This window comes from Vulpes vulpes, chromosome 4 (genome assembly GCF_048418805.1).
Source record: "Vulpes vulpes isolate BD-2025 chromosome 4, VulVul3, whole genome shotgun sequence".
Taxonomy (NCBI): domain Eukaryota; kingdom Metazoa; phylum Chordata; class Mammalia; order Carnivora; family Canidae; genus Vulpes; species Vulpes vulpes.
Window position 1 is genome coordinate 58,100,120 of NC_132783.1, and position 16,941 is coordinate 58,117,060.

General features: G+C 42.7%; 1 pseudogene; it reads left to right on the forward strand.

Moving 5' to 3' along the window:
• Positions 1 to 652: 652 nt before the first annotated feature.
• Positions 653 to 15,538, forward strand: LOC112919567 (5'-nucleotidase domain-containing protein 2-like; annotated as a pseudogene).
• The last annotated feature ends 1,403 nt before the right edge of the window (positions 15,539 to 16,941 follow it).

A 16,941-nucleotide genomic window follows, 5' to 3' on the forward strand; every position in this document is an offset into this window, starting at 1 on the left:
CAGACATGTAGAGATCTTTCATAGAAGAGAATAGAGTTAATACACAAAAGAGACACCTGGGTGGCTTAGCGGTTGACCTAGTCTACTTTCAGCTCAGGGGGTCATGCCCGTCCAGGGATCAAGGCCTGCATTGCGCTCCCCGTGAGGAGCCTGCTTCTCTATTTCTTTACCTCTTTCTCTGTGTCTCTCATCAGTAAATAAATAAAGTCTTTAAAAAATTAATACACAAAAGTACTCAATGCCAGAGGGAAATCCTCACGAAAGAGATGCCTTTTGAGTTTGGTTCTAAGAAATGAAGGGGAATTGTTGACAGCCAATGGGCTTGTGATCATTTTTCAAAGTTAGTTTGCTTTGTTTTTAAAGAGAAACACTTTGGATTTTGCCAAAAATGAATAAATTTGAATCACTAAATTTTAGTAATTTTGCATGGATGAAATAAACACAGGCAAGAAACTAAATGAAGCCTTGTTCAAACAAGAGGTGCGTCGGATACAATCCGGAATCTGTCCCTATCACTTTGATAGGGTTTTGTAGTGAGCTAATCTTTGGGTAGCAGACGACAGATTCAGTGCATTGAACCTATTTGTGCTGAATCACTGTTGCTGTGGCATCTTTGTCGGGGGAGCCCTGGGTCTCAAGCCGGCTGGTGGGGATGGACGTGGTGACAGCCCTTTTGCTGCCTTCCGCACTGCCTCGAAGGCTGCAGGGGTGGGAAAAAAAACAGAAGTGTCGCTTTGCTTCCCAGCGTTCCTTGCAGCTGGGGTCTAAGTACGAAATCAAGTCCACCAATAGGATGCATGCGCAGCTCTACCGCTTCTTGCTCCTGGTGTGACCTGAGTAGGTCTCCTCTCTAACTCAGGGTCCTTGTCTGCATAATGGGGGCAGTAGTAACAGCATTTACCTCGTAGGATTGTTGTGAGGACTAAGTGAGTTAAATCACATAAATTGCTTGGACTGGTACATAGAACTGGGAAGTGTTAGCTTTACTCACATTTAATAATCATTGTTGCTATTTTGAAGGTGGAAGCCAGGTAGAGGCCATCGTCCTACTGCGCAGCTGTCTTCCTCTGGCAGGTGCTGTCCTGGAGTTCTGATGTCCCTCAGTAGCTTCATGGATGTCCAGAGACAGCTGGTCCTGGACCAAGGCTAGAGTCTCTGTTTGTTTTTTAAAGACTTTATTTATTTATTCGTGAAAGACACAGAGAGAGGCAGAGACACAGGCAGAGGGAGAAGCAGGCTCCATGCAGGGAGCCCGATGTGGGAATCGATCCCGGGACTGCGGGATCACACCCTGAGCCGAAGGCAGATGCCCAACCGCTGAGGCACCCAGCTGACCCAAGGCTATGGTCTTTGAAAACTATGAGTCCCACTTCAGCCTCTGATTCCCTGCTGAGCCAATTCTACAATATGTTCTTGAGCTTCATCCCAGAGGTCCAGTCTAGGGCCCTTCTTTGTAGCCCCAACAATTCTGTAGGTGCTTACTTACCTTTTTGAAAATCCCTTTCTGCAAAATATACATGGAATGGCATCCGTTTCTGACAACTGAATCATGCGCGATCTACCACGTGAGCCCTTCTCAGTTTGCCTTTGCCCCAGTTACAGTTGTGAAAATAAACAAGGAAACTGGCTTAGGAAAAGTCTTCACGGATCTGTGTTAGTACTGGCAAAGTCCAGCTTTTAAAGCAAGTTTTTAATTCAGTGCTTTTCTGCTAGATCAGATTCCAAGGAAGATGGCTTGTTTAGACCAGCTAAACAAAGATGGGGTGACCACACTCCATCTTCCCATAGAGCCCCAACAGCAGAGAAAGGAGAGGAAGGGAATTTACATCCCTCTTCATGTGTTTGGCACTCCTCTAGAGGCAAGAACCAATCTCATTCATCCTGTATTGCCAATATTGGTATAATCTATTATACGCTTATTAAATGTCTGCTAAAAGATCTGAACTGAGCTGTGGAATAGAGTATATTACAGAATTCACAAATCTCCACTGGAAAGGAAAAGTTTCTGAGGAAATCAAGGGGAAATGATGATGTGCTTATTTTTATGCAATTTTCACTCTGGTATTTTATTTTATTTTATTTTTATTATTATTTATGATAGTCACAGAGAGAGAGAGAGAGGCAGAGACACAGGCAGAGGGAGAAGCAGGCTCCACACACCGGGAGCCCGATGTGGGACTTGATCCCGGGTCTCCAGGATCGCGCCCTGGGCCAAAGGCAGGCGCTAAACTGCTGCGCCACCCAGGGATCCCTCACTCTGGTATTTTAAAGTGAACTTACTGTACAGTTTTAAAATTTTCAGACAGGAAGGGAAATCCTAACAACGGTAGAACCTAATAACAACTCTCTGGACTGTGATCTTTCTTTCATTAAGATTGTATTACTCTTTTTTTTTTTTTTTTAAGATTTTATTTCTTTGTGACCGAACAAGTGGGAGAGGGCACGAGCTGGGGGGAAGGGCAGAGGGAAGTGGAGAGATAGGCTCCCCGCTGAGCAGGGAGCTGATGTTTGATTCCAGGACCCTGAGATCATGACCTGAGCAGAAGGCAGACTGGGCCACCCAGGCGCCCAAGATTTCCTTACCCTTAAACAGGCTCTTAACTATAGAGAACAAATGATGGTTATCAGAGAGGAGGTGGATGGAGGGATGGGTGAAATAGGTCCCGGGGATTAAGGAGTGCGCTTGTCATGATGAGCACTGACTATGTATAGAATTGTTGAATCACTACATTGTACATCTGACACTAACTCTGTTAACTATAGTGGAATTAAAATAAAAACAAAACAAAACAGAAAAAGATTGTATTATTCTTCTCCTGAGTAAGTTAATTTTTTTAAAAAAAGATTCAGATCTGTACCTACTATTTAGTAAGCGGCCTTTATTTCATAATCAAAGTTCTTTGGGTTACATGTAAGAAAAACCCTTGCAAAGTAACCTAGGACGAACGGGAGGGTTTATTATAAAATGCAGGGTCACTTCACAGATTCCAAGGACAGGATGTGCTGTCCTGTCCTTGGCTCACAAGGGATTGGAACCAGGAACCACAAAGCCATGAAAAATGAGCTGCTCCATCTCTCTCCATGGCTGCCTTGACCTTATCTAGCTTTACTTTATTCTGCACATCTGGTTCTCTCTCTCTCTGTAGATGGGCTCTTTGGCTCTACAGGTGGGGTGAAGTCTGGCTGCCCCACATCAATAGTTTCTGAACCCTGTTCCCGGAGCCTCCCACTTGCATGCCAGTGGGCAGTCTTCCGGATCTCTCAATTTTCCAAAAGGGATGACCAAGTTGAGATTGCATTTCTGTCCTTGGTCAGTCAACTAACGGCAGGAAACAGTGGCCATAACGTAGCACAAATTTTCTGCGCAGAATCAACTCTGTGGACAGGTGGGAGGAGCAGGTCTCAGAGGTGTGAAGAGTAGTGTGTGCATGACAATATCCCAGGGAACAAAAACTTGGTAATTTTAATGTGAAATTAACGTAATTTTAACCTCCTGTATATCAGAATATCATGACCTTCACATTTAAAAAATACTTTTTAGGGGGCATCTAGGTGGCACAGTTGGTGAGGCATCTGCCTTTGGCTCAGGTCATGATCGTAGGGTCCTGGGGTCAAGCGCCCCTGCATAGGGCTCCCTGCATTGTAGGAAGCCTGCTTCTCCCTCTGCCTGCTGTTCCCCCTGCCTGTGCTCTCCCTCTCTGTCAAATAAATAAATAAATAAATAAATAAATAAATAAATAAATAAAATCTTTAAATAAATACCTCTTGCATATGAATATGTGTATTATACATCTGTATTATACCTCATATAGCAACTTAAAATAACCCACATTAGTTCAATGTCTTTAATATACCCCTTAACCAAGCGATATACTATGGCTACTCTAAGAATAATTCTCAAAGTAACTAGAAAGTTAATTAATGAGATAAATAAAAATAGAATTCTAGATGTTGCTGGGTGGCTAAATCATGCTCAGGATGTGAATTAGGCAATTTGAAAGGGGGCATGTTTTTTTTTTCAGGCCACCAGGGCAGCATTTAAGGAATTATTATTCTGTTAAATGAAGGTATAGGACCCTAGTGACTGAAAAATTTGAGGCTGCTTTCAAAGGCTTTAATTTGCACCATGGGGGTAAAAAGAAGAATCTGGGTGGAATAAATAGGCAGATAAATAATGCAAAAGCAAGGAGGAAGCCATATTTGAGAGACCAAATACTGATGAAAAGATTTAAAGTGTATTTTGTAGGAAGGTGACCATAGCAAATTGACACAGGGCTTTGACATTGGGGTGTCAGTATCTAGGACATATGGCATATGACTTCAGAGACACATGTTTGAGCATGGGACCAAGGTCCAAACAGGGCAAATATGAGGCTCGGGTAAGGAGCAGGCTCCCCTTGGCACTTGGCTCCTGGGATCCCTGCTTTACACAGCCTGTCCTCATCACTTCATTTCTTTCATTGTCACAATATACATCATCAATACCATGATTTTAATGTCCTTATGGATGGCGTTTTGGCACACACACACACACACACACACACAGAGTTATTTTCATTTTAAAAATTAGTATTCAAATTATTCAAAATCTATTTCTTAAGCTTAAGCTTCCACAGTTTTATTTTTTTTTTTAAAGATTTTATTTATTTATTCGTGAGACACAGAGAGAGAGAGAGAAAGAGGCAGAGACACAGGCAGTGGCAGAAGCAGGTTCCATGGAACCATGCAGGGAGCCTGATGTGGGACTCGATCCTGGGACTCCAGGATCACACCCTGGGCTAAAGGCAGGCACTAAACCACTGAGCCACCCAGGGATCCCAAAACCACAGTTTAAAAAAAATGTTTAACTCTCTTGATAAATCCAGACAATTTAAGCACTCACCTTAAAGAGGGATTATTAAAGTGAGTAGATTCCCTCAAGTATTTACAGCTATATTTATACATTGAACATATTTGATTTTTCTTTCAAGTACTGCTTAGACAAACAAACCTTTCTATGCTCTTAGGTAAGTTAAAATCTAAAAGATTAAACTTATAACACTTGAACTTAAAATCATGGGCTGAATCAGTTGCTCAATTATACATTTAGTTGGGAATCACAAAGCTGAAATATTAATCTAACAGACCCAAATCTCTTAAACCCTTAAATACCAAATAGGTACAGTTTCTTTCACCTTCAAATATTCATGAATAGGTGTGATTTTCCTAAACATTCCTATACTTAACGCTTTCTGATGTTGGAAGATGCTTACTCGCCAAGGAAAAGGTTACATTGTCCCACACTTTGGGTAATTACCTTCTCACATCCTTGAAATGTTACAGAACAACCAGAAGATTCAGCCTGGACAATGAGCCTGGATTACAGACCTAAGGGTCTCCTTTTCTCACAACCCAGACCTAGGGGGAGTTCCCTTTTATAATTACTATAATTTTCTACACTACAACTTAAGGAGGAGGTGGTCAATAACAGGAATGACCTTCAGTTTTGAGACTGGCACAGTGTCTAGGACCTACGATACTTTTAGGTGCCTACAAATATACTTCCATTTTAATTTAATTTATTTATTTATTCATTAACATTTAAAAAATTTCTAGTAGGCTCCACGTACAATGTGGGGCTTGAACTCACAATCCCGACATCAAGAGCTGCATGCTCTACTGACTGAGCCAGCCAGGCACCTCTGAATTTCTTTTAAAATCAGAAGAAAAATATTAATGTAATAATAGTGAATATATAATTCCAAACCAAGCTTGGATTATATTCATCTTTACACCAATGCTGCAGTAGAACACAATTTCTAATATTTTTTCTAGGCAAAAGTGCCCCAGAGCCTCTGAAAGTCATAATGTAACCCTGACCATGGTCCACATCTGTGGATGTGAGTTTTATCAGATTCTTAAGCACTTTTTTTTTAAAGATCGTTATCATTATTCATGAGAGACACAGAGAATGAGAGGCAGAAAGATAAAAAGAGAGAGAAATAGGCTCCGGGCAGGGAGCCTGATGTGGGACTGGGTCCTGGGACCTAGGATCACGCCCTGAGCCAAAGGCAGATGTTCAACTGCTGAGCCACCCAGGCGTCCCAAGGTCCTGATTCTTAATTTACAGAACTCTGACACCCCACCTAGACAGGGCCATCATGCAAATACATTTGGCATTTCTTTGGCTCTTCAGATATCTAAATATCTGAATCCACAGCACTATGTATTCTTTTTCTATTTTTACTATCTGGCATACAACCCTTACATATGGTAAAATGCTATACAATTAACTAAATTTTGGACAGTCATTTCATAAAGGAAGCTATTCAAATGGCAAATAAGCATATAAAAAACACCATTAGTCATCAGAGAAATGAACATTAAAACCACAATGAGACAGGATTATATGCCCTGTCCTGTCCGGGCACATACAGCTACCATTTTTAAAACTGACAATACTTACTTAATGTTGGTGGGGATGTAGAATTACCAGAACTCTCATACATTGTCCATGGGAATGTGAAATGGTACAATCACTCGGGAATAACTTTTGGTGATTTCATAAGGACCCTATGACCCAATAATTTCACTCCTAGCTATTCACCCTAGAGAAATTAAAATACATGTCCACAAAAAGACAGAGGTGAGGGTATTCTTAGCAGCTTTATTCATTATTTTAAAGATTTTATTTATTTATTTATTAATGGCACACACACACACACACACACATAGAGGCAGAGACACAGGCAGAGGGAGAAGCAGGCTCCATGCAAGGAGCCGGACGCGGGACTCGATTCCAGGGCTCCAGGATCACCTCCCTGGGCTGAAGGCGGCGCTGAACCACTGAGCCACCCAGGCTGTCCTAGCTGCTTTATTCATATTAACCCGAAACTGGCAACAAGCCCAAATGCCCATCCATAGGAAAATGATATAACCATACAATAGAAACTGCTTAGGGGGGAAAAAGAAAAAATGAACTTTGATATGTGCGACAGCCTCACTAATTTCCAAGTTTCTCTCTTCCTCTCCCTCTGCCTCCTCCCCCGTATTCTGTTTCTCTCTGCCTCTCTCTCTTTCTCTCTCATAAATAAATAAGTAAATCTTTTTTTAAAAAGATCATGGGCAAAGAATTTAAACAGACATTTCTCCAGAGAAAATATAAAATGGCCAATAAGAACATGAAGAAAAAAAAAAAAAAAAGAACATGAAGAGATGCTTAGCATCATTTGTCATTAGGGAAATGCAAATCAGAACCACAGGAAAATATCACTCCACACCTACAAGACTATATTCAACAAGTGTCCAAAAGATGTGGAATCTGGTGGGAATGTAATATTCAACATTGGAGTTATCATATGATTCATCAATTTTACTCCACTCCCAAGAATTGAAAACATATATCCCCACAAAAATTTGCATATGTGTTCACAAAAACATTATATATAATAACTAAAAAATGGAACAACACAAATGTCTGTCAACTGTTAAAGAGACAAATACGTGCGATATGTCCATACAGTAGAATATTATTCGGCCATGAAAAGGAGTAAAGTACTGACTCATGCTACAACATGGAAGAACCTTGAAGACACTGTGTTAAGTAAAAGAAGCCAGACACAAAAGGTGATATTGTATGATTCCAGTGTATGAAATGTCTAAAATGGTCAAATCCATGGAGACAGAAAGTAGATGGCAATTTAGAGTTGACTGCTGACTGGGGTAATGAAAATGTTCTGGAACCAATGTTGATGGTTGCACAATCTTGTGAAGATACCAAAAACTATTAAATCATGCACTTTAAAAAGGGGAGTTTTGGGCAGGACCACAGCACACCTGCTGCCCTGCCCGGCCCCCAGTGGCCCTGCTGGGTGTCCCAGATCCAGGCTCCCAGGACCCAGGATGGCCCAACCTCTGGGGGCGCTGCTTCCGTCCCCTGACCTGTTTTGCCAGCGCACCGGGTGGTTTTGGCCTCAGCAGGGCCAATAAACGTGCTCCCAGGTCAAAATAAATAAATAAATAAATAAATAAATAAATAAATAAATAAATAAATAAAAGGGGGAGTTTATAATATGAGAATTATACCTCAATAAAAAATAAGATGGATTGATAGAGGGATGGTTGGATGGACATAACATAGCAAAATGTTAATTGCAGCATTTAGATGGTGGTTATATGGGTGTTCACTGTATAATTCTTCCAACTTTTTTGTGTATGCAAATGTTATAATACAATGATGGAAAAATCATGAGTAGTTAACAACTTTTAAGATTATTCTATCAACATGTAATAAAGACCTTTTTTAGAAAAATAAAAAGCAGGGGCACCTGGGTGACTCAGTTGGCTAAACATCTGCCTTTGGCTCAGGTCATGATTCAGGGTTCTGGGATCCAGTCCTGTGTCAGGCTTCCTGCTCAGTGACAAGCCCGCTTCTCCCTCTCCCTCTGCAGCTCCCTCTCTGCTGGTGCTCTCTCCTTGCTCTCTCTCAAATAAATTAATAAATAAAATCTTTAAAAAAAATAAAGATGAGTACAAGGTTGGGAAACTGCACTATGATGAAATGTTACCTCTCAGGCACCTCATACAATCTCCTTTATGGATTTGGTTTTTCAGCTTTTGGAAATGAAAGCTTTTTTTTTCTTTCCTTGCTTTTCAACCCCACTCCCCAAGCTCCTTAATGAGCCTAGCTGGCTACTTGTTCAAAAGACAAGACTAGAAAGAAGAAAAGAACAATGAGAGGTTGGTAAAAGGATGCAAATTTTCAACTATAAGATGAATACAGTCTGAGGATCTAATGTGAAACATGGTGACTATAGTCAATAATGCTGTATTATATAATTGAAATTTGCATAGAGATTAGTCTTTAAATGTTCACACACACAAAGATAAATATGTGAGGTAATGGATGTGTTAGTTAACTAGATGGGGGAGTTTTGTCACATTGTACACTTTAAATATCTTACAATTTTATTTATCACTATACTTCAATCATACTGAAATTTAAAAAAAAATTCAAGGACACAGAGCAATATCTATGAAACAATGTTTCTTAAAATGTGGTCCATAATCCATGAAAAGCCCAGGCACCTTTGTAAGGTCAAAACTCTTTCCATAATAATACATAATAATTTCCATTTTCATTCTCTCGTAAGAGTATACGGTAGTTTTCTAGAAGCTACTTACATAATGTCATAATGGACTGATTACAGAAGTTGGTATAAGAATCCAGCTTTTTTCTATTAAGTTAGATATGAAAGAGATTTACAGAAATGTAAAACCATGCCACCTTTCACACTAATCTTCTTCTTTTAGAAAATATAGCTAAGGTGCCTGAGTGGCTCAGTAAGTTGGGCTTCCCAATCTTGATTTTGGTTTGGGTCATGATCTCAGGGTCGTGAGATCAAGCCCCACGTCAGGCTCTACCCTGGATATGGAGCCTGCTCAGTATCCTACCTCCTTCTCCCCTGCCTGCTTACTCTCTTTTCTCTAAAAAGAAAAAAAAAGAGAGAGGAAAATATAGCTATTTCTCATTAAAATGGTATTTTATATTAATATGAAATGAGTGCATTATAGTTATTTTTAAATGAATTAATAAATTTTTTAATTTATCAGGTTTTTAAAAGATTTTATTTATTTGAGAGAGAGTGTGCAGGAGCAGGGGGAGGGGCAGAGGGACAAGCAGACTCTTTATTGAGCACAGAGCCCACAGCAGAATTTGATCCCAGGACCCTGAGATCATAACCTGAGCTGAAGGCAGACACTTAACTGAGCCACCCACGTGCCCTAATTTATCAGTTTTAATTTAGTACACTAAATATCACAGATATAATGCACAAAAAATTCTTTGGGAGTCTCAGTAATTTTTAACTTCATTAAGGTGTCCTGAGACCAAAAACTTTAAGAGAGACTGCCAAACTTTTATTGTGCCATATGTCTAAATGGTGGAGAACTCTGCAGCCATTGATATGGTACATGAAAACATATTTACTAAATGAAAAGATATCCTCTTTATTATTAAGTGAGTATGATCCCCTATTTAATTAAAATTGTGTGTGTATGGGAGGGTGTGTGTATCCATAGGAAAAATGTATGGAAAGATACATACCAATTAATGCTAATTATTTCTAGGTTGTAAGATTATGGAGATATTTATTTTCTTCTGTGTTCCTTTTTTATATATACTAGCTAGAAAAATTTGTATTGTATTAAAAAAACACATAAAATTCACCATTTCAACTGTCTTTAAGTGTACAGTCCAGTAGTGCTAAGTATATTCACATTATGCTAACCAGATCTCCAGAACTTTTTCATCTTGTAGGTCTGAACCTCACCCATTAAACTACTCCCATTCCCCACTTCTTCCAGCCCCTGACAACTGCCATTCTACTTCTCATCTCTATAAATCTGACTAATGTAGGAACCTCATATAAGTGGGGGGGTTCACTTTTCTTGCAAAGTTCCTCTATACTGTAGCATGTGACAGGATTTCCTTCCTTTTTAAGACTCAGTAATATTCCATTGCTAGGACATACTTCCTTGCTCATGTTATATTCATCCATCCAATGTAAATTTGATTTGCTTCTAGATATACTACTTTTGAACAAAGAACACAGATTCAAAAAAAAAAAAAAGAACACAGATTCAGTTAATAAACAGAAATAAGACAAAGCCATTTCCATTTTGGGAAAAGACAACACATGCTTCCTCATGACACACAGGTAACAGAGATGCCACAAGTATTCCAGACCTATTGCCCTGCTGCAATAATTGTTTACTTACGGGCAATCTTACTTCGCCCCTACCCATACCCACCTTCCTCCTCTTGCTGAGTTTATTTTGAAGCAAATCCCAAAAACTGTATCAGTGAGTTCACAAACACTTCAGTCTGTAGCACTAAAAGATAAGGAATCTTGAAAAATAGCCACAACCCCACCTTAAGAAAATTAACAATAACTGGTTTGATACCATTTACTATCTAGTCCATGTTTCCCCAATTTCTTCATAATTTTTAAAATAAAGTTTATTTGTCCAAGTTGGAATTATAATAAGATTATTTCTAGCATTTTTGAATAGGCTCTTTAATATGAGTTTTTCCTTCAGAAGTAAATGCATATTTGAGCTGCTTACATCTGAAGAATATCAGATCAAGGATAAAGATTTGTCTCTAGGGATCCCTGGGTGGCGCAGCGGTTTAGCACCTGCCTTTGGCCCAGGGCATGATCCTGGAGACCCGGGATCAAATCCCACGTTGGGCTCCCGGTGCATGGAGCCTGCTTCTCCCTCTGCCTGTGTCTCTGCCTCTGTGTGTGTGTGTGTGACTATCATAAAAAAAACAAAAATGATTTGTCTCTATCAGCACACCTAATCATTTCCCTACCTGCTCACAAATGAAGGGACTTAATGTGAACCACCTTTCTCACCCACAGTATTTTCCATTTTCTTTTCTTTTTTTTTTTTTTTAATTTATTATTTTATGATAGTCACACACAGAGAGAGAGAGAGAGAGAGAGGCAGAGACATAGGCAGAGAGAGAAGCAGGCTCCATGCACCGGGAGCCCGATGTGGGATTCGATCCTGGGTCTCCAGGATCGCGCCCTGGGCCAAAGGCAAGCGCTAAACCGCTGCGCCACCCAGGGATCCCTCCATTTTCTATTCATCTTATGAACTAATGATAAAGGCTAATGCAATATTTAAATAATCGCACAATCATGCCTGAACCAACTATTCAATAAAAGTTATAGAAGCAATTGCCTACCTTAACTCATTGACCACTCAACATGCACTTCGGCTGCAGTCTGGGTGCTAAGAATAGCCATTATAAGGCCTCAATCACTCCCACTAAATCTCTTCCACTGCAAGGACTACTTCCTACATACCCCACCTTCCATATTAACTCCTTATCTAGAGCCAACAAAGCAGGAAGTACTTTCATCCCACTTCAGAGCTCTTCTTTCTTTTTTTTTAAGTTTTAATTTTAATCCCAATACGGCTAACATACAGTATTATATTAGTTTCAGGTGTACGATATAGTGATTCAACAATCCTACACATTACTCAGTGCTCATCAAGATTCATGTATTCTTAATCCCCATATCTATTTCACCCATCCCCCTACCACCTCCCCTTTGGTCCCATGTGTTTATTCTCATGTTATTTATATATATATATATATATATATATATATATATATATACACACACACATATATATATAACACATCTTCTTTATCCATTTGTCTGTCAGTGGACACTTGGGCTGCTTCCATTATTTGGTTATTTGAAATAATGCAGCAGTAAATATAGGAGTGCACGCATCCTTCTGAATTAATGTTTTTGTATTCTTTAGGTAAATACCCAGTACATAGCACTTATTTCTTAAGAGAGCCCAAAACTACCTGATTCCTGGTCAAAAGTCAAGAACAGAGTAGAGTCTTGCCTACATATATATTATATAATATGTGTAATAATGTAATACATAATGTGTATATGTAACACATAATATTAAGATAGGACTCCTCCTCCCTATTCTCCTCACCACAACCACTTCCTTATTTCCAGTGCATTTCCTGGAACTCTTTCTCTATGTTTATATTATTGGAGCCTGAGGGTAACCATAAATAATATCTCACTTAATTCACCTTATTATGCCTTTATGTCATAAGTATAATTATTAGGGTCTCCAAGGCTTTCATCATCCCAGAGAAGGTGACCAAAAATTAGGCAGTCAGTTCTCCTCTGGGGACTTTGGATAATCCTCCGGCTACACCATAATAACCCACCTGGTTATTGTATGTGTGTGTGACCACTGGAACTTTTGAGTCATTCTAGGGACATTTCCTGCTTTCTCTGATATCCTCTGGCTTACTTACTGGCTCCAAGTAGCCACTTTCCTACAGACACAGAGAAATACGTATTTACAGGGCATATATAAAAATCAACTTTTTTTTTTAAAAGATTTTATTTATTTATTCATGAGAGACACAGAGAGAGAGAGGCAGAGACACAGGCAGAGGGAGAAGCAGGCCCCATGCAGGGAGCCCGACGTGGGACTCAATCCTGGGTCTCCAGGATCAGGCCCTGGGCGGAAGACAGCGCTAAACTGGTGCGCCACCGGGGCTGCCCTTAAAAATCAACTTTTAAAAAATATTTTGTTTATTTATCTGAGAGAGAAAGAGAGAGCAGGACCAGGGAGCAGGGACAGAGGGAGAAGGAGAAGCAGACTCCCCGATGAGCGGGGAGACTGACTCGGGGCCTGCTTCTTTAGATCACTGCTTAACCGACTGAGCCAGGCAGGCACCCCATAAATTTTTTTTCTTAAGATTTATTGATTTGAGAGAGAGAGAGAGAGAATGTGAGTGGGTGGAGGGGCAGAGGGAGAGGGAGAAAAGCAGACCCCACACTGAGCCTGGACTCCAAAGTGGGGCTCAATGCCTCCACCCTGAGATCATAACCTGAGCCAAAATCAAGAGTCGGTGGCTTTAACTGACTGAGCCACCCAGGTGTCCCTAGACATAAACTTAATAGCAGAGAATGTAGGTTTATTGCTGCTTAGCTGAATGCTTGGTACATGGTAAGCATCCAATAAATATTTAAATGACTAGACGAACAAATATGTGAGAGCACCTTGAAGAACAGCATGCACTCAATACATGTTAACATCCCTATTTCCAAATTCTAGCACATATTTGCTTTTAGTTTCTCCTTGTTTTAGAGTATAGCTTGAGAACCAAAAAATATAAACTAAAATTTAAATTTAGTAAGTCTAACCCAATATCTTTAAACAATATAGTTTATGTGAACTATTTACACAGCCTAGAAGGAACAAAAAATGCTTAAGAAATTACCACCCCCAAGGGAGTTCTACATCAAGAAAATCTTTATTTTCTATACAGTTGAGTATAAAGATTATTCTTTTCTTTTTTTAATTTAAATTCAATTAGCCAACATATAGTAGTACATCATTAGTTTCAGGTGTAGAGTTCAATAATTTATCAGTTGCATGTACCACCAGTGCTCATCACATCACATACCCTCCTTAATACCCGTCACTCAGTTACCCCAACCTTCCACCCACCTCCCCTCTAGCAAGAGTCTCTCATGGTTTGTCTCCCTCTCTGATTTCTTCCCATTCAGTTTTCCCTCCCTTCCCCTATGAAGATTATTATTTCTGAAGATGCACTGAAATCAGCCTGTTGTCTTACAGGTGTTTCTAGTAGCTCACCGGGTAAACCTTGTGTAAGTCCCTAAAAACCCAATGCCATTGGAGAAAATCAGTCCAGAGGCCGTATAGAAACCACGTTGTATAGTCGGAGGGCGGCGGACTGGCCGGCGGGCCGCTGGCTGCCGTGCAGGGGCCACTGCGGCCCGAGCCGCCCCGTCCTCGCCCTCCTGCCCTGGCTGCGGCCCCGCGGGTCCCGGCGCCCACTCCCTGGGACATGGGGAGGCTGGCGCACGACCTCCTGCCCCCCCCCCCCCGCCCCCGGAGGTCTGCAGTCTCCCCCCCCCCCGCCCCCGGAGGTCTGCAGTCTCCTGAACCCAGCAGCCACCTACGCCAACAACGAGGTAAGCCTGCGGGACGTGCAAGTCTACGGCTTCGACTAGGACTAGACGCGGGCCCAGCACGCAGACGCGCTGCGCCCCAGATCCTCAGGGCTGCCCGTGCCGTGCTGCGGGCGCACTGCCAGTACCCAGAGGGGGTCCGCAAGGACGACTACGACCCCAGCTCTGCCGAGGCCTCCACTACCACATTCACAAGAGCCTCCTTTTTTTTTTTTTTTTTTTTAGAATTTTATTTTATTTATGATAGTCACAGAGAGAGAGAGGCAGAGACACAGGCAGAGGGAGAAGCAGGCTCCATGCACCGGGAGCCCGACGTGGGATTCGATCCCGGGTCTCCAGGATCGCGCCCTGGGCCAAAGGCAGGCGCCAAACCGCTGCGCCACCCAGGGATCCCCCACAAGAGCCTCCTGATGAAGACTCATGCCTTCCCCTGCGTGCAGCTGGGGTCGCCTCCAGGGGCCTCCAGCCTGCGCCCGATGAGGAGGTGATCGGTTTATAGGGGGGCACCGGCACACCCCTCGGTACCAGTGGGCGGCTTCTACGGCAAGGGTCCCTCCATCAGGCAGTTCGTGGACACCTCGCTGCCGCTGCCGGAGATGGCGCTGCTGTCCTGCGTGGTAGGCGCTTTCGGGGGCACGGCCTGCAGTTTGACCAAGCGCATCCCTACAGGGACGTGCCGGATGCCGTTCGAGACGGGCACGTGAGGGGCCTCGAGTACCAGTGGGCTGGACGGGATACGGAGGGGCGAGACCTTCGCTGGCCTGAGCCGCCTGGTGGCACGCGGGAAACGCCCTTCCAGCGTCGGGGACGAGGGGCCGAGGCACCTGGCGGGTCCCGACTGGCGTCAGCTCCTCGACGCGGGCACCGTCCAGGCTGGCACACCCAGCTCCCTCACCCACCGGCGCAAGCCTTTCCGAAAACTCCCTGCACTGGGGCCGCAGCCCCCGCCTGAGAAGGGAAAACCTGCGGGCAGGGAAGCCTGCAGCACCGCCTGCGCCTGACGCGACGGCGGGGACCCCGCGTGCTCTGCCCCCGAGACCCCCTGTACAGGGACCTGGCGGACTCCTGCTGCGGCGCGGCTGCCCACTGGCCACCGGGTGCCCCCCCCCCCCCCCCCCCCAGCTGCAGCGCGAGGGCAGCATCACCAACACGGCGGTGCGTGCGCTCCCCGGGCTGCGGGGGCGCTCGCAGACCTGCCGGGAGGCCGAGTCGGGCAGGTGCCGGCGCCTGGGTGAAGGAGCGGCAGGAGCCGAGGCCACCCCAGCGCCTGTGCAACGCTCCGTTTGGGGGCATCTCCCGCACCTTCCACACCCCGCTGACTTCTCCCCGCGCCCTGTGCGCTTCTCTGACCTCCACACGGCCTCCCTGCGCTGTCCGCTCAACTACGCGGTACGCTTCACCTTTACCTGTACCCACGCCGCCCGCCCCTGCAGCGTGAGGTGCCGCTCCGGATGGACCAGCTCTGCACCGGCTGCATGAACACGCCCTTCCTTGGCGACATGGCCCACATCCGCTGAGGGCACCTTTATTGTCCACAGCAGGTCCCAACCCCTCCTGTCCCACCCACACTGGGCTCCAGTCCAGGGCGGGCAATAAAAGTGGTCTCCTAGAAAGAGAAGAAAGAAAGAAAGAAAAGAAAGAAAGAAAGAAAGAAAGAAAGAAAGAAAGAAAGAAAGAAAGAAAGAAAGAAAGAAGAAAGAAAGAAAGAAAGAAAGAAAGAAAGAAAGAAAGAAAGAAAAGAGAGAGAGAGAGAGAAAGAAAGAAAGAAAGAAGAAGGAAGGAAGGAAGGAAGAGAAAGAAAGAAAGAGAAAGAAAGAAAGAAAGAAAGAAAGAAAGAAAGAAACCACTTTATAATTATTAAAGGATCCATATGAACTGTCCTAGTTCATTCTAAGATTTTTATTTCTTTTTTAAAAGGATTTTATTTATTTGATGGGGGAGGGGCAGGAGAGAATCATTTTTTAAAAATTTATTTATTTTCCATTTAAAAAAACTAAATTCAATTCGTTAATATATAATGTATTATTGGTTTCGGAAGTAGACTTCAGTGATTCATCAGTCTCATGTAACGCCCAGTGCTCATTACATCACGTGCCCTCCTTAATGTCCATCATTACAGGCCAGTTACCCTGTCCCCTCACTCTCCTCCCTTCAGCAGCCCTCAATTTGTTTTCTATGATTAAGAGTCTCATGGTTTGCCTCCTCTGATTTCATCTTGTTTCATTTTTCCTCTCTTTCCCTATAATCCTGTTTTGTTTCTTAAATTCCACATATGAGTGAAATCATATAATTCTTTCTCTGTTTGACTTATTTCTCTTAGCATAATATCTTCTAGTTCCATCCACATCATTGCAAATGGCATGATTTCATTTTTTGATGGCTGAGTAGTATTCCATTGTATATA